The sequence below is a fragment of the Panthera tigris genome, chromosome C1 (assembly GCF_018350195.1).
Source record: "Panthera tigris isolate Pti1 chromosome C1, P.tigris_Pti1_mat1.1, whole genome shotgun sequence".
Taxonomy (NCBI): domain Eukaryota; kingdom Metazoa; phylum Chordata; class Mammalia; order Carnivora; family Felidae; genus Panthera; species Panthera tigris.
Window position 1 is genome coordinate 201,196,596 of NC_056667.1, and position 19,226 is coordinate 201,215,821.

General features: G+C 42.1%; 1 long non-coding RNA gene across 1 annotated transcript; it reads right to left on the bottom strand.

The window, feature by feature from the left end:
• Positions 1-436: 436 nt before the first annotated feature.
• On the bottom strand, positions 437-8,338 carry LOC107180013. The gene is made up of 3 exons (XR_006220938.1): positions 8,186-8,338; positions 6,706-6,863; positions 437-827 (listed from the first exon to the last, which is right to left on the bottom strand). It is a non-coding gene; the product is annotated as an uncharacterized LOC107180013 (long non-coding RNA).
• Positions 8,339-19,226: the final 10,888 nt, after the last annotated feature.

Consider the following 19,226-nt stretch of genomic DNA (forward strand, 5'->3'; position numbering starts at 1 on the left):
CTGCCGGCCGTGGCCTCGATGACCTTTCCTCTGTGTACTTGAAACCTTGTTCCCTGTGACTTAGCTATCCCCCAACCTCTCATCCTCCCTAGTCGTCCCTGCTTCGTGGGCAAGTTCTGAGGCGCGGTCTCTCTGCGCCCAATGCAAAAGTCCTCAAATAGGAACATGATTACATAAATCAACGCCCATCTGCTCAATGGAATTCTTCACAGCGTCCTTAAAAGTGAGGTGGTTGAAGCATATTTAGTGACTGAGACAGTGTTTGCTCTATATGGTGTGTGTGTGTGTGTGTGTGTGTGTGCGCGCGCGCGCGCGCAAGATACAAAATAGCACAGGGCAGGATCCTTCCTTTAGTGCAACAAAAATTTATAGATGTGATTTGAATTTTAAAAGTCTAAAATAAGCAGCAAATTGCTAATGGAAACTATTTCTGGATGATGGGATTATAGGTGGTTTAAAATTTGTTCTATCTACATTTTTGTTTATAATGAACATGTATTACTTGGGCACAATAATAATTCCAGATTCAGAATGTTTTTGGCCCCAAATGTGAGCATTGCATATAATGAGAATGTACTAAACTTAAGAAAGGAACCTTCTAAAACTAGGAATTAGGGAGATCTGCTCTCCTGACAAGAGCTAATATGATTATGTCATTAGGATTTTCTTCTTAAAATCATGATGGTTTGTAGTGAAAGCAGGTTTCCAGCCTCTGAATCCCAAGGCCCAGGATGCCAAGAAGTTGTAGAAATCCATAGGCACAGCCAGCATTCTCGTGAATAACTGATTTAGCTCCCATTATGCTGCATATGTAAACAGCTGTTGCCCTGATTGATAACATAGAAACAATTTTGTAAGTTTAATACTTTTTTTTTCTCAGTCTTGCTCCTCTTCCATCTCTTTGCAACATGAAACATCTTTAACTGCCCTCTCCTTGGAAATATTCTACTATTTTGTGCACTGGCTGACCACGCCCCCTCACTCCCCACTGCCTCAGGGATTTCATTCACTCCTTCCTTGTCTTTTTTCTTTTTATTTGATGTAAAAGAAAAATTACAATATACAAAGAACTTTCCCCTTCCTTGAACCACTTGGGAGTAAGTTGCTTACATGATGTCCCATCACTCCATATACCTTGGTGTATATGTCTCACAAAAAAAGGACGTTCTTGGGGCACCTGGGTGGCTCAGTCGGTTGAGTGGTTGAGCGTCTGACTTCAGCTCAGGTCATGATCTCACAGGTTCATGAATTCACACCTCCCGTAGGGCTCTGTGCTGACAGCTCAGAGCCTGGAATCTGCTTCAGATTGTGTGTCTCCCTCTCTCTCTGTCCCTTGCCCACCCACGCTCTCTCTCTCAAAAAATGAATAGATTTTTTTAAAGGACATTCTCCTACATAACAATGCAATGCTCATGATCAGGAAATTAACATTGATACATTCATATTGTCTAATACCCAGACCTTATTGCACTTTCATCAATTGGCCTAATGATGAAAGGATCCAGGTCCAGAATTATTCATTACGTTCAGTTATCATGTCTTTCCAGACTCCTTCAGTCTGAGACAGTGTCTAAGGTTTCTTTTGCTTTCATGCTCAGGACAATTCAAAAGACTGCAGACCTATTATATTGCAGAATGTCTCTCAATTTGGGTTTATCTGTTGTTTCCTCATGATTACATCAGGGGTATGCATCTTTGGCCCCATTATTATAGGCGTGAGTGTTCTACTTGTTGAATCGTTATTTATTTTGATGCTCAAAAATTTCCCAGATTTGGCCACCTGCCAAGCTGGCTTCTATCATAATTCTTTGAGCACTTCCTTACTTCCAGGCTCATCTTGTACTTTCTCTGCTCCAGCCCTGCAACCAGCCATTCATCCAAGGCACCTTTGTTCTTTTTTAATGGAGAGTGATATTTAGAAATCACGATCTGGGTGCTAGGTGTGTTCATTGTTCTTGGAGTGTCACTGCTTTTGGGCCTCTCAGTGGACAGTGCTAGGAAATATATATATATATATATATATATATATATATATATATATATATACACACACACACACACATATGTGTATACACACACACACACACACATCTATTTATTGATAGATCAATCAATCTCTCTATGCAGAAAGCCAAGAGTGCACACCATACCTTCAATTCCAGTCCAACACCACAAGGTTTATTCTAATTTTCTCCCTTTCTGGGGTGCCTGGGGGGCTCGGTTGGTTATCTGACTTCGGCCCAGGTCATGATCTCACGTCTCATGGGTTCAAGCCCCACGTCAGGCTCTGTGCTGACAGCTCAGAGCCTGGAGCCTGCTTCAAATTCTATGTCTCCCTCTGTCTCTGCCCCTCCCTTACTCTCTCTCTCTCAAAAATAAACAAACATTTAAATATTTTCATTTCCTCCCTTTCTGTGATGTCCTCCTCCCTTGTTAGAAGGGTTATTCAATCCCTTTGTAAATCGCTGCCATTGCTGCTGCTCCCTCCACTGCCCTTGCAGACTTCAGCTTCTCCCATCTCAGCCTTGATAGCCTATGCTAGGCTAATGCACCCCTGCCCCTTGCCCCCACAGGAGTGCTTTACTTTGGGCCCCCATCATGGCTTGGGAGCCAAATTATTCCTTCCAGGCAGGAAAGCTGGGGACAGTTTTACTCTTTCTTTTTTTTTTTTTTTTTTAAATTTTTTAACGTTTATTTATTTTTGAGACAGGGAGAGACAGCATGAACGGGGGAGGGTCAGAGAGAGAGAGGGAGACACAGAATCCGAAACAGGCTCCAGGCTCTGAACTGTCAGCACGAGCCTGACGCGGGGCTTGAACTCACAGACCGCAAGATCATGACCTGAGCCGAAGCCGGACGCTCAACCGACTGAGCCACCCAGGCGCCCCCAGTTTTACTCTTTCTTGAAGCTCTGGATATAATTCTCAATTCTCTCTATTCAGTAAATGGCAACTGCTCTCCTAGCTGCTCCTATTAAAAGCTCTGGAGACATTGGACTCCTTTATTTCTCTGACACCTCACATGCAATCTATCAGAAAATCCTGTCGGTTCTCCTTCTGTTTATTTCTAGAGTCTGATCACATGTCATGTCCTCCCTCATCACCATCCTGGTCCAAGCCACCCCGGGTCTCTTGCCTTGAATGACTGCAGTTGTCTGCTAGTTGGTCTCCCTGCTTCTGCCCTTGCACACCCCCAGTCTACTCTATATATAGCAGCCAGAACAATCCTTTTAAAGTGTTAGTCATGTCGTGTGCTTCCTCTGCTCAAAATTCTCCAAAGTCTTTCTATCTCATTCAGAACAAGAGCCAAAGTACTTGCAATGACTTGCAAGGCCCTACAGGATCTGGCTCCCACTCCCACTCCCACCTTTACCTCTTTTCCTACTCTTGCCCTTACCCATTTACTTTAGCCACACTGTTCTCCTGGCTGTTCTTTGCGGAAACCAAATTGCCCTGCCTCAGGGCCTTTGCACTTACTATTCCCTCTGCCTGAAATAGGTTTCCCCTAGTAACCATGTGGATGTTGCCTCTCTTCATTCAGGACTTCACTCAGATATCTCCTTACAAGAGGGGACTTTGCAGAACAACCTATCTTATCTAAAACAGCAAACTTCCTCTTCCTTTTCCCTTGCTTTATTTCTCTTCATAGTACACATCACATATCTGACATATTTGTGTATTTGTTTACTGTCTGCCTCTGTACTCTATAATGGAAACTCCACGAGAGCTGAGCCCCTCTTTTATTTTTTTTGTTGTATGTCTATGGCAAGAATGGTACTGAGAACATAGTAGGTACTCTAACAAGTGAATGAATAAATGAATGAACGTCTATGACAATGACTACCAATTTGTCTTCAGGCCCAGCCTAGGACTTTTCTTGAAGTTCTGGCTGCCAGTTAGATATGTTCTGATGTGGGTCTGTGGCACCACAAACTGAAGCTTTATTAAAGCAGGTTCATTATCTCACGTATGTATTTATTAATTTAGAACTGAGACTTTGTTTTCCCCACTGCTGTCTTCCCAATGCCTAGAACAGTGCCTGGCATAGAGCAGGCAATTAATAGTTGTTGAATAAATGAATGGAAGATTTCCTCCTCCAAACTGTTTTCCCTGACTTGCTTGTTTCTCTTTGTAACATTATTGTTTTCCTAGTTGCTAAGACTCAAAACTCTGTCAACGTGGACTTTCCCTTCTCTTCTTTTTTCCATATTCAGTCAGTGGCCAAAAGCTGCTGTTTCTCCCACTTCTTTGGCACTGGCAATATTGTGCTTCATCATACACCCCAAACGTCATGAAGACCTCCCAACTGGCCTCTCTCATTCCTGTTTTTCTCTCTTCAATCTATCTTTATCAGATTTTTCTATTTTTCTCGCCCATAAATTGCTCTGATCATGTCACTTCCTCTGGCTGAAGATTTCAATGGGTCTTTGTGCCGACTAGGGTTCTTAACTGCAGACAACAGAAATGGACTCTGGTTCACTTAAGTAGAAGAGAAATTTCCTGGAATGATATCCGGAAACACACAAAATTGACATGAAGCCTCCAGAATCAGGTTCGGGAAATAGTCAGGAACCAAGAGAGGCTAAGGAACCAGAACCTCAGTCAGGTCTTGCCTTAGGATCAACTTGATTAGGGGACTCTGCTGTTTCAGTGTAACATGGGGTGCAAAGGAGAAAAACTGGAGGTGATGGCTTGTGGCATATCATGGAGGGCTTCAGGGAAACAAATCATAAGAGACTCTTAAAAATAGAGAACAAACAGAGGGTTGATGGAGGGAGGTGGGTGGGGGATGGACTAGATGGGTGATGGGTACTAAGGAGGGCACTTGCTGTGATGAACCCTGGGTATTGTATGTAAGGGATGAATCACTGAATTCTACTCCTGAAACCAATATTGCACTATATGTTAACTAACTAGAATTGCAACAAATTTGAAAAGAAAAAAAAAATAAAATAAAAAGCCGTCTTGGACATCCAGCCCAGATGAGCCTTCCGATGACTCCAGCCCCAGCTTCAATCTGACTGCAAATGCATGACAGACCCCAGTGAGAAGTGCCCAGCTGAGTGGAGTCAATCCATAGGACTGTGAAAGATAAAAATAAAATTTTATTTTAAGCCACTAAATTGGGGGCGGGCTGTTTGTTACACATTAATAGAGAACCAAAACTTGTCCCTTGGTGGTCCGTGTTCTGCTCTCTCTGGAATGCTTCCCCACTGTCTTTTTTTTTTTTATTTAAATTCCAGTTAGGTAACATACAGTGTAATATTAGTTTCACCACAGCAAGTGCACTCCTTAATCCCCACCAATTTCCCCCACCCTCTCCCCCACCTCCCCTTTGGTAACCATCAGTTTGCTCCCTACAGTTAAGAGCCTGTTTCTTGGTTTGCCCCTCTTTCTTTTTTTCCCCTTTGCTCATTTTTTTCCTTAAATTCCACATATGAGTGAAACCGTATGGTATTTGTCTTTCTCTGACTGACTTATTTCACTTAGCGTAATAACTCTCCAGCCCCTTCCATGTTGTTCCAAATGGCAAGATTTCATTCCTTTTTATAGCTCAGTAATATTCTGTTGTGTATATACACGCATCTTCTTTATCCATTCATCAGTCAATGAACACGTGGGATATTTTCATAGTTTGGCTATTGTCGATAATGCTGTTATAAACATCAGGGTGCATGTATCCCTTTGAATTAGTATTTTTGTATTCTTTGGGTAAATGCCTAGTCCCCACTGTCCTATATTACCCATGTAGCCACTCATATCTGCACTTGTCAGAATCCTTTTGATGAGTGTGGCAGAGCACAGAGGAAAGAGCCAGGCTTTCGGGTCCATGTGTGGGATGGGAGGGGCTGAATCTAGTTTAGCCTTTCTCTATCCCTGTGACCTCAGGCAGAATAATTAATTTCTCTGGACCTCAGTTTCTGTATCTGCCATCTGGAAATTAGAAAACCTTTCTCCTGGATTTGAGGACAAGATATGAAATCTGTAAAATATCCATGTGTCTCATTTTAGTTTCAGTGAACGGTAGCCTTTAGCAGATACCAAGCCTTCTAGGCCTGCATCACTGGCATTCCTGAGGTCTACCTGTTGTCACTTATGAACGAAATAGTTTTGGACAAATCCCTTAAACTTCTCTGAGCCTTACCCTCCTCATATGTAACATGGGTTTGATGATAATATCTGTATAATGGGGCTTCTTGACGGGGCTAAAGCCTAGGCTGTCTTGTGGTGTGAGGAGACACTGCCCCCTCGAGGCAGAACGCCCAAGACCCTTAAGCCACATCCCTCAATCTGCAAGGCATCAGGAATCCTCTGGAAGAAGACAAAAACTATGCCCGCAATTGGGGTTCAGGAATGAACAAACATGTCTAGTGGGGAGAGAGAATGTGGCAGGTGCTAGGCTGCACGGAGGAACAGCAGAGGCCCCGAGAGTTCATCACCCAGAGAGAGAAAGAGTTTTCGATGGAGCGGGAAGGGGCACACTGAACAAAGCAGGGGGAGAGGTGTTACTTGGAATGGTGTGAAGCTGGGCATGACCACCTTGTGAATCAGCACATCCCCATCCTCTACTCTCCCAGGGCCTTCCTGGTGGAGAAGGAAAGATCTGGGGTATAAGAGCACAGGCAGGGGCCACCAGGGACATACACCTCTATCATGGGAACCCTTATGAAAAGCTGAGAAGAAGCAGCAGAAGATTCTTTCTTACCTCAGAAAGGGAGAGGTGTGCCAGGAGTCCATGGGCACAGGAATCCCTGGGCCAGTGAGCATGTAGACAGGCTAGTCATGATGTTGAGGTGGGTGGCATTGGGGAGTAGCCCTGACCACCTGGGAGGCAACCCCACTGGGCTTCTTCTTGGATTCCCACTAGAATCAAGGAGACAGGGAAATCCAGGAAGTTACAGATTAGCACATGCTGTGTGATTCCAGGTGCATCCTGTGCAAAAGCAAGCAAAATTAATTTCAGCTATTGGAAGGCAAGATAGTGGTTATCCCATAGTGGGAGTATGATTAGAAAGAAACATGAAGGGCATTCTGGGGGCTGGTAATGTTTTGCTTCTTCATCATGGAGCTGGTTATACCATTCAGTGTGTTCATTTCATAAGAACTTAAGTGCATTTAAGATTTGTGCACTTTTCTAGGGGCGCCTGGGTGGCGCAGTCGGTTAAGCGTCCGACTTCAGCCAGGTCACGATCTCGCGGTCCGTGAGTTCGAGCCCCGCGTCAGGCTCTGGGCTGATGGCTCGGAGCCTGGAGCCTGTTTCCGATTCTGTGTCTCCCTCTCTCTCTGCCCCTCCCCCGTTCATGCTCTGTCTCTCTCTGTCCCAAAAATAAATAAAAAACGTTGAAAAAAAAATTTAAAAAAAAGATTTGTGCACTTTTCTGTATGCTACTTTGGTAACAAGTTTACACACAACTGTTTGGGAAAAGGAGGATGAACAGTCATTTTCTACTTCAAGCCCTCTGAGGTGTAGCCATATCAGGGAAGTGGGGTAAGAGATTAGGGGATTGGAGGCAGGGACCACCTGGTATCTGGCCAGACTTATTTCATTTCTCCCTCCATTCATTCACTCACTCAGTTATGGTTTATTAAATTAAGTACCTCCTACACACTGAACACCGCACAACATATAAGGGGTTAAAAAGATTATTAATAGCTATAACTTCCATTTATTGAATGCCTATTTTGGAGTAGGCACTGAATATACACCCAATCCTCATAATCCCGTGAAAGTATTAATATCCTTATCTATCAGTTGAGTCTCAGAAAGGTTAAGCAAGTTGTTCAAGGTCACACAGCATAGAAAGTGTCTGTATTTGCATATGAACATGAGTCTTGTGAACCCAAAGATGGAATACTTTTCATTGAGCTACAGTGTCCTCTAGGTATCTAGGAGTCTGCTGACAAATTGCTTTACCACGTAATGAGGCCTTACAGTCAGACTGGTCACATCCTTTCCCACTTTCAGCAGATTCCTCCATTTTTGAGCCTGTTTCCCCATCTGTACAACCAGGGTAAAAACCACGCCTTTCTCTTGGGGTTATTGTGGGAATTAAAAGACATGACGTGTATAGAGCCCAGTGTCCGGCAGTCATTAATATTTTTGAGTCCTTATCACCCATATACGACAGAACCGGACCAGGGTCAGGTTGAAGGCGGATCCCCACCCCTCCGCTCCTGATCCGAACCTCGGGCCTGATGGACTTAAGTGCGCCTATACAGCCCGGTCCATGCTGCTAGAAAGCGTGCCAGGTGAAGAGCTCTCATCCCAAACACTTCCCAAGAAAGTCACCACCAGGGAAAGTCACCACCAGGAGTCCCGCGGGGGCTGCTCTCCGGGGTTAGCCGGGACAGGCGAGACGTCGTGATATCGCGAGACCTGGTGGGATGAAAGGGTTTTCAGGACGGAAGTGAGGGGCGGGTCCGAGGGAGCGCGCTCCTTTTGAAACCGGAGGTGGAGATTTACCGATCTTAAAGGTGGGCTGGACGCATCTGACACTCCGGACCTCGAGTGGGGGCCACAGGAGGGGGCAAGTGGGTCGGCGGGGACCTCTGCGTGGGGTTTGGCTGGCAGTGGCCACAGCTTTTTTCACTGGGCAGGCTTTGGGCCGGCCACGAGCTGTGAGCCATGCTGGCCAGGCCGCTGAACCTCCCTCCAAACGTGAGTAACCTTTCCTCCCTCTTGGCTCGACTCAGCCGTATAAAGAGCCCTTTGTAGCCTTCGGTGATTTGCAATGCTGACGCAACTTCATTTTCTGGATCCTCACTCTCCCAGGCCCCCTCTATGGCCATGGAAGAGGTCGTGTTTTTATAAAGGTAGTAAAACTTGGCATTATTATTATTATTATTATTATTATTATTATTATTATTATTTCGGGGGAGAGAGAGTGCGAGTGGTGGAGGAGCAGAGAGAGAGGGAGACAGAATCCCAAGCAGGCTCCGCACTGTCAGCACAGAGCCCCACATGGGGCTTGAACCCACTAAACGTGAGATCATGACCTAAGCCGAAATCAAGAGTCAGACGCTTAACCGACGGAGCCACCCAGGTGTCCCCAAACTAAGACATTTTAACCCAACTCTGTTAAGACCACTAGTGGTCTCTTTTCACCTATGACTTCCCTATCGGGGGAGGAGGGCACTGAAGTAGCCATGAGCATTTTTAGGCATTTTGGAGTAGGGAATACACTTAATTTGAGTTAAGTAGGACACATATATTAGGTTCCTGTATATAGTTAAGTTATTGCTCACCTTCCCAGTGTAGTAGAGGCTTCTAGAATACTTCTAACCCCCACTGTGCTGAATCACAAGCATGGTGACCTGAAGGTACCAGAGGTCCTTTGTTCCTAGAGTGTCCAGCACCAGAAGAATGAAGAGAGATAAAAGATTAATCACTGCACAAGAAAATGCGGAAGTCCTTGAAATCGTATAGCTCATAAAGAAAAGAAACTTGATGGAGATTTCCCCAAACTTGAGAATGATTTTAAAATAATAAGTGGGGATGACGGAAGAACCTTTTTGAACTAGGAATAATAAAGAGCAAATTTTGATCAACAGTGAGAGAAAAAGACTGAATCATCTTCCTTCATAGAAAACATTACAAACTTGTTTGAGGAAACCATTAACGAATTTGTAGCCAAAAAACGTAGTGGACAAAAAATGGATAGTGGCATGCCAGGCAATTAATATAACAAATGTGTAATTTTAAAAAAAATAGAAAAATTTTTTGCATTACCTTTTTAAAATTTGTAGTTTGATGTAATTTCTCATAAATATTCACATCTGTACCTAATTTTGTTCTTAAAATTTTATATTCTTTTTCTTAAAGGGGTCCTATGAAATGATAAAAACTTCAGGCCCCACAAAATCTAGATACACCCTTGTGCAGTTGTCATTTCCTCCTAATCACTCTGATCAGGGCAAGGCATGTGTTTATTCTCGTAATTTCGGAGATGAGCAGATGGAAGCCTGGAGAGGTTAAGTTGCTACTGTGACTGGCAGAATGAGAATTAGAACCCAGTCTTTTTGGTTCTCAGTTCAGACATCTGGTCACTATGGACAAGTGCCCTATTCCAAAAGCTTTTCCCTTTAGTTTTCTGTGAATAGGGCTTCAGTGCATCTACTTGGCTTGCCCTTGGGTTCTGGGTTGTACGTAGTTCAGGTGAGAGGTGCAGCGAAGCTAAAAAGGGACAAGTTCTGTTTCCGAAGCGCCCCCACATCTCAGATGATGGCAGCCTGCTCTGTGGCCTTCCATCCACCGCTCCCAGCAACGAAAGGCCAGCATTTGGTGAGAGAGAACCAAGCGCTGTGGCCACAGGTCCTCAGTCTGTGTCAGGGTGAGAAGTGTGGAATCCTTGAACAGAAACAGAATCAGCTGGTGAACCGGCTGTGTGTGAATATTCATGCGAACATGTCTTTTGTTATTTCCCAAGCCAAGTATATTTTTGGTCGGTTTCCTTGGAGACTTGAGAATAAGGAGAGGTCTTACCAAGTGTAGGATAATTTTGCTAGCTCTACTTCCTTTCCAGTTCCCAAAATTAGTCACTCCATCTCACTACCTGGACTGATTTTGTCCAAGGTCACCAACAACTTCTTTGTTGCTAAATCCAACTTTTCAGTCCTTACCTTAATTGACTGTCCCCTGCTATTGGTGGGGTCTTTTGAAATGCAAATCTGATCATCTCCACTTAAAAATCCCTCAGTGGCTCCCCATTGCTTTTAGGATTAAGATACAAATCTCTAACTTGCACGGTCTGCCCGTCCTCTTCCGTCCAGTCACACACACTGAATCTTTTCTCCAGAGGCCAGTGCTCTTTTCTAGATAACCAGGATTTTTTTTTCTAATTTTTTTTTTTTTAAGTAAACTCTACCCCCAACTTGGGGCTTGAACTCATAACCCAAGATCAAGAGCCACATGCTCTACAGACAGCTAGCCACAAGGCTTTTGCACAGGTTACTATATAATGCATTATATTATATACTATATGTGTGTGTGTGTGTGTGTGTGTGTGTGTGTGTGTGTATACACACACCAGACCTACTATTTACCAGACATTGTTTTGGTGCTGGGACTACAGCAGTGAACAAAACTGGCAAAAATTGCTGCCATTCTGGAGCTCACCTTCTGGTGATTGTTTTTTACTGGAATGTTCCTCCCCCTCCCTCTTTTGCTTGCATGGTAAGGAGTTTATTTATTCCTATTTATTATTTCTATTTTAAAAAAAATTTTAATGTTTTTATTTATTTTTGAGACAGAGAGAGGCAGATCATGAGCAGGGGAGGGGCAGAAAGAGAGGGAGACACAGAATCTGAAGCAGGCTCCAGGCTCTGAGCTGTTAGCACAGAGCCTGACGTGGGGCTCGAACTCACAGTGAGATCATGACCTGAGCTGAAGTTGGATGCTTAACCGACTGAGCCACCCAGGTGCCCCTATTATTAGTTTTAAGTAATAGCTTTGTTAAGCTATAATTCACATACTATAAAATTCACCCACTGGAAGTATACAGTTAAACTTAGTATATTCATAGTGTGTAACCATCACCACAATCAATTTCAGAACCTTTTTATTACCCTAGAAAGAAACCTGTACCCATTAATAGCCAGCTCCCCCTACCTTCCACAAATTCCCCCGCCCTAGGCAACCAGTCTACTTTCTGCATCTGCAAAATTGCCAAACCTGCATTTCTTATAAATGGAATCGTACATTATGTGACCTCTTGTGACTGGCTTCTTTCACTTAGCATAACGTTTTCAAGGTTCATTTATGCTGTCATGCTGAGTCATGTGTCAGTACTTCATTTATGTTTTTATTGAGATATAATTGACGTATAATATTGTGTAAGTTTAAGTACTTCATTTGTTTTATTGCCAAATAATGTTCTGTGGTGTGATAATCCTACATTTTGTTCATCCATTCACCAGTTGAAGGACATTTGGTTTGTTTCCACTTTTTGCCTTTTATGAGTTATGCTGCTGTGAATATTTGTATATAATTTTTTGTATGGACATATGTTTTCATTTTCTTGGATATATAGCTAGGAGTGGAACTGCTAGATCATATGGTAATTCTATGTTTAACATGTTGAGAAACCGCCAGACTGTTTTTCAGAGTAGCTGCGCCATTTTACATTCCCACCAGCACTGTATGAGAGTCCCAATTTCTCCACATCCTTGCTGTTATGGGTTGAATTATGTCCCTCCAAAATTCATATGTCCCAGAGTCCCTCAGAATGTGAACTTACTTGGAAATAGGGTCATTGCATATGTAATTAGCTAAGATGAAGTCATATTGGAGCAGGTTGTGCCTCTAATCCAAAATGACTGGTGTCTTGTATTAAAAGGAGAAATCTGGACCCAGAGACTCACACACAAGGAGAATGCCCTGTGAAGACTGGAGGTAGGCTGCCACAAACCAAGCAACTACCAGAAGCTGGGACAGAAGCTTGGGACAGATCCTTCTCTAGCCCCTTTGGAGGGAGCTGGCCCTGCTGACACCTTGATCTTGGACTTCTAGCCTCTGTTAAAAGCAAGACAACAGACCCACAGTGGAGTCACTTATACTAAGTCCCACATCGCCAAACTGAGAGTTAACTTAATTATAGTTTCAACTGTCCCAGAAATGGAATCTTAAACCAGTCAATCAGGAATCACCTGATCAGCACTAGATAGACCTCTGCCGTCCCCTAAGGGAAAGTAACCTCGCAATAACCAAGCTCCTTTTTTGCTGCTGTAACTTCCTTATTCCACTGTCTTCTGCCTATGAAAGTCTTTCATTTTGTACAGCTCCTTAGAGGTCCTTTCTGTCTGCTAGATTGAATACTGCCTGATTCAAATCAGTTTTTGCTCAAATAAACTCATTTTTTTTTTTTTTTTTTTTTAAATTTGAGACAGAGAATCTTAAGTAGGTTCCACTCTCAGCACGGAGCGCAAGGTGGGGCTTGATCCCACGACCCTGGGCCAAAATCAAGAGTCTGACACTCAACCAACTGAGCCACCCAGGGACCCCAGCTCTTAAAAATTTTAATGCGCTTTAGTTTATATTTTAACACGTCTAAAACTATGCGATAGTAAATCTCTATTGTTTAAGGACTCAGTTTATGGTACTTTGTTATGGTAGCTTTAGCAAACTAATACATTCTCCAACACTGGTTATTTTCCACTTTAAAAGTTATTATGACCATCCCTTTGGGCGTGAAGCGGTATCTCGTTATGGTTTTGATTTGCATTTCCTTAATGCAAATGATCTGGAGCATACTTTTACATGCTTATTAGCCATTTGTATGACTTTGGATAATGTCTATTCAAATCCTCTGCTCATTTTTAAATTGGATTATTTGGGGGCGCCTGGGTGGCGCAGTCGGTTAAGCGTCCGACTTCAGCCAGGTCACGATCTCGCGGTCCGTGAGTTCGAGCCCCGCGTCAGGCTCTGGGCTGATGGCTCGGAGCCTGGAGCCTGTTTCCGCTTCAGTGTCTCCCTCTCTCTCTGCCCCTCCCCCGTTCATGCTCTGTCTCTCTCTGTCCCAAAAATAAATAAAAAACGTTGGAAAAAAAATTAAAAAAAAAAAATAAATTGGATTATTTCTCTTTTTATTATTGAGTTTTAGGAGTTCTTAATATATTCTAGTTAGAAATCCTTTTTCAGATACATGTTTTGCAAACATTTTCTCCTGTGCTCAGGGTATGTTTACACTTTCTTGATGATGTCCTTTGCAGCACAAACAATTTTAATTTTGATGAAGTCCACTTTACCTATTTTTTCTTTTGTTGCCTGTGCTTTTTATCTAGTGCCTGCCTGTCTTGATCTTGCTCAAATGTTACTTCCTCAGGAAGCTCACATTCCTTTGGTGTATGCTCTCACAGCCATCTTTGTTATTACAGATTTGTTGGTGAGATTTGTTTGATTGTCTTCCCCACTAGATTGTGAACTCCAGGACAGCAGAGTCAAAGTCTGCTTTTTCTCTCCCCATTGTGTCCCCGGCACAGTGCCTGCTATGTAGCAGGTGCTCAGAATTATTGAATGAGTAAATACAGGCTTGACTGTATGGGCTGGTACCTGCATGAAACACTCTTCAGTGGTCTTGATTACACCCACTCTCCTGCTTCTACGTCTGGATTGCTCCTCAGGTTGCCCTGCTGGTTCTTCTTCCTTTACTCATCCTCTCTTCTCACCCTCCACACTCTCTTTGCCTCCACTCTCAAGGCTCTGATTATCATCTTAAAGCTAATGACTCTCAAGTCTCTTTCCTACATAGAAGGCTCTTCTAAGCTGCAGACCTGCATATCTGACTGTAAAGAATATGTATGCTGCAGTTGTTGAGTGTTCTATCAATGTCAGTTAGGTCAAGGTGGTCGATAGTGTTGCTTATACCTTCCGTATCCTTATGAATTTTGTCTACTTGTTTATCCCTTATTGACAGGGGGATGTTGAAACCTCTGAATATAATTCCGGATTACCCCTTACAGTCCTATTAGTTTTTGCATCATGAATCTTGGAGCTCTGCTTTCAAGTGCATAAACACTTACGATTCTTGTGTTCTCCTGATGAACTGACCCCTTTGTCATTATATAATGACCTTCTATATTCCTGGTTATATTTTTTCTCTGAATCTACTTTGGTATTAATGTAACCATTTTGGCTTTTTTTTTTTTTTTTTTTTTAGTGTAGCATGGATATGTCTTTTTCTACCCTTTTAGTTTTTATCAAAATATCTGTGTCTTTATGTTGAAAGTGTCTTTTTCTTTTTTTTTTAGGAGACACATAGTTGAATCTTTTTTTAAAAATCCAAATGGACAATCTCTGCCGTTTAATTAATTCAGTTACATTAAAAAAATTTTTTTTAACGTTTATTTATTATTGAAAGGCAGAGAGAGACAGAGCATGAGCAGGGGAGGGGCAGAGAGAGAGGGAGACACAGAATCCGAAGCAGGCATCAGGCTCTGAGCTGTCAGCACAGAGCCCGACGCGGGGCTCAAACTCACAAACTGTGAGATCATGACCTGAGCTGAAGTCGGACACTTAACTGACTGAGCTGCCCGGGCGCCCCTAATTAATTCAGTTACATTTAATGTGGTTTTTAAATATGGTTAGGTTGATTATTACCTTGCTATTTGTTTTCTATTTGTCCTATCTGTTCTTTGCTCCCTTTTCCTCCTTTTCTACCTTTTGGATTGAGTACTTTTTGTTAGTCCACTCTTTGCTTCATTGGATTATTAGCTATAACTCTGTGGTTCTTAATTTAGTGGCTGCTGTGAGGTTTATAGTACACATCTTAAACTTATCACTTTCTGTGTCTTCAAATTCACTGATCTTTTCTTTTGCAATGTCTAATCTGTTCCTAATCTTTCTATCTCACACATTGTAGTTTCATTTGTAGATGGTTAATTTAGTTCTTTTATTTTTACTTATTTAAAAAAAATTTTAATGTTTATTTATTTTTGAGGGAGAGAGAGAGACAGAGTGTGAGTGGGGGAGGGGCAGAGAGAGAGGGAGACACAGAATCTGAAGGAGGCTCCAGGCTCTGAGCTATCAGCACAGAGCCCAATGTGGGGCTTGAACTCATGAGCCATGAGATCATGACCCGAGCTGAAGTTGGACGCTTAACCAACTGAGCCACGCAGGCACCCCAATTTAGGTCTTTTAAAACTTTCTTCCATGTGTTCACTTAACTGTTGAACATATATAATATAGTTACTATAACTGTTTTAATGCCCTTGTCTGCTAATCCTAAAATCTGTATCAGTTCTGGGTTGGTTTTAATTAATTTTTTTTCTTCCTTTTAGATAACATTTTTCTGCTTCTTTGTAAGCCAGGTAATCTTTGGGTGCCAAACATTGTGAATTTTACTTTATTGGGTGCTGGGTTATTTTCTGTTAACTTTAATTATGTTTGAACTTTGTTCTGGGATGCAGTTAAGTTACTTGGTAGCAGTTTGATCCTTCCAAGTCTTGGTTAAATTGGACCATAAAGGAAATCTTTGCAAATCTTGCAGGATTAAAATTTGACAAATAAGCTGGAAATCAGTAATAATAAAATGTTAGACTTCCGGTTTCTGGACTTAGAAGTCACCACTCTGTCCTAACAACAAATAAAAAGCTAAACAAACTGAAAAATTAACAAGTCTTTGATTTGTAAGAGAAGTGAGGTCATAGGGCAAATAAGCTATAGCTTATGGTTTGCTCAGAGCTGAGTATGACCAATTCTGAGAGTTAGAAACTCCAGGGGGAACACAGTCATCCAGAGGCCCCCAAGCTTTTGTGAGTTTTACCTTCTGTAATTCTTTACTTTTTCAAATTATTTAAAAAAAATATTTATTTTTGGGAGAGGGAGAGAGTGGGGGAGAGGCAGAGAGAGGGGAACAGAGGATCTGAAGTGAGCTCTGTGCTGACAGCAGAGAGCTCCATGCGGGCCTCAAACTCAGGAGCCGTGAGATCATGACCTGAGCTGAAGTTGCATGCCTAACTGGCTGAGGCACCCAGGGGCCCCTTATCTTCTGTAATTCAACCCAGATCTCACAGTGAGTAAATAGAAAAATTTCTGCATGCTTCTGGCAGGGGGAGGAGGAAAAGGAACCATTTTGAAATACACTAGAGCATTCTGTTTGTCTTAGCAAGGTTGGCTTCTGGAGAAACTATTTAACTGGAGTCTAACTTGCTAGGGTTTATCAGAGCTTAACTGACCTGGATGAAGGGAAATACCTAACCGCAGCTCCCTCTGGCCATCCTGTCCCACCTAATATGGAGTAAGAGGGACTGAGAAGCACATGTGAAGTTCACAGTCAAGAGGTGTAAGCTCACCAGAAGACTGAGACCTAACCATAGGACTGTGGAATGCTTTCTCTCCCCCTATAATTTACCACATTCCTAAAAACTGTTTTTAATGGTTCCTTTAGCCCAGTACATCATGCCTGGCCATTAAAAAAAAAAATCATAAGACATATATATATTTAATAATGTGACTCTTTAAAAATTTTTTATTTAATTTATTGTTTTAATTTACATCCAAGTTAGCATATAGTGCAACAATGATTTCAGGAGTAGATTCCTTAATGCCCCTTACCCGTTTAGCCCATCCCCCCTCCCACAGCCCCTCCAGTAACCCTCTGTCTGTTCTCCATTTTTAAGAGTCTCTTATGTTTTTGTCCCCCTCCCTGCTTTTGTATTATTTTTGCTTCCCTTCCCTTATGTTCATCTGTTTTGTATCTTAAAGTCCTCATATGAATGAAGTCATATGATATTTGTCTTTCTCTGACAGACTAGTTTCCCTTAGCATAATACCCTCTAGTTCCATCCACGTAGTTGCGAATGGCAAGATTTCATTCATTCTGATTGTTGAGTAATACTCCATTGTATGTATATGCTACATCTCTATCCATTCATCCATCAATGGACGTTTGCCGGCTCTTTCCATACTTTGGCTATTGTTGATAGTGTTGCTATAAACATTGGATGTGCATGTGCCCCTTCGAAACAGCATACCTATGTACCCCTTGGATAAATACCTAGTAGTGCAATTGTTGGGTTGTAGGGTAGTTCTATTTTTAATTTTTTGAGGAACCTCCATACTGTTTTCCAGAGTGGCTGCACCAATTTGCATTTCCACCAGCAGTGCAAAAGAGATCTTTCTCTGCATCCTCGCCAACATCTGTTGTTGCCTGAGTTGTTAATGTTAGCCATTCTGACAGGTGTAAGGTGGTATCTCATTGTGGTTTTGATTTGAATTTCCCTGATGATGAGTGATGTTGAGCATTTTTTCATGCGTTGGTTGGCCATCTGGAGGTCTTCTTTGGAGAAGTGTCTATTCATATCTTTTGCCCATTTCTTCACTAGATTATTTGTTTTTTGGGTGTTGATTGATAAGTTCTTTATAGATTTTGGATACTAACCCTTTATCTGATATGTTTGCAAATATCTTCTCCCGTTCCATCGGTTGCCTTTTAGTTGTGCTGATTGTTTCCTTCGCTGTGCAGAAGCTTTTTATTTTGATGAGGTCCCAATAGTTCATTTTTGCTTGTTTCCCTGGCCTCCAGAGATGTGTTGAGTAAGAAGTTGCTGTGGCTGAGGGTCAAAGAGGTTTTTGCCTGCTTTCTCCTCGAGGATTTTGATGACTTCCTGTCTTATGTTTAGGTCTTTCATCTATTTTGAGTTTATTTTTTGTGTATGGTGTGAAAAAGTGGTCCAGTTTTCCCAGCACCACTTGCTGAAGAGACCCTTTATTCCATTGGATATTCTTTCCTGCTTTGTCAAAGATTAGTTGGCCATTTGTTCATGGATCCATTTCTGGGTTTTCTATTCCGTTCCATTGATCTGAGTGTCTGTTTTTGTGCCAGTACCATACTGTCTTGATGATCATAGCTTTGTAAGATAGCTTGAAGTCCAGTAACGTGACTCCTTTTTAATGTTTATTAATTTATTTTGAGAGAGAGAGCACATGTGCAGGTGAGTGGGGGAGAGAGAGGGAGAGAGAAAGAGAGAATCCCAGTCAGGCTCCATGCTCAGCATAGAGCCCAATGCAGGGCTTGATCCCACAATAGTGAGATCATGACTTGACCTGAAACCAAGAGTTGAACACTTAACTGACTGAGCCACCCAGGCACCCAAGACATAGTAGAAAGAAGAAAACACAGTTGGAAAACACAGAGCAAGTATCAGAACCAGACTCAGATATGGCATGTTGGAATTATCAGATTGGGAATTAAAAACAACTATGATTAATATGGTAAGACATCTAATGGATAAAACAGACAGCATGAAAGAACAGAGGGACAGTGTAAACAGATGGAAATTCAAAGAAAGAACCAAAAAGAAATACTAGAGAGTTAAAAAAAAAAAAACAAAAAAAAACAAAACACCATTGTAATAGGAATGAAGAATGCCATGTTAGTTATACTTCAATTAAAAAAATAATTCAAAAAAAGAAAGAAATGAATGCCTTTGATGGGCTTATAGGTAGACTGGACATTCATGGCTGAAGAAGGAATCTCTGAGTTTAAGGATATTTCATTGCAAACTTCCAAAACTAAAAAGGAAACAGAAAAGGACTGACAAAAGCCAGAACAGACTTTCCAAAACTGTAGGACAACTACAAGAGGTGTAATGTACACATAAGGGGAAACCAGAAGAAGAAAGAGAAAGGAACAGAAGAGATTTGAAGAAATGACTGAGAATTTTCCCCAAATTACGTAAGGTCAGACACTAAACCATAGATCCAGGAAACTCAGAGAACACCTAGTAGGA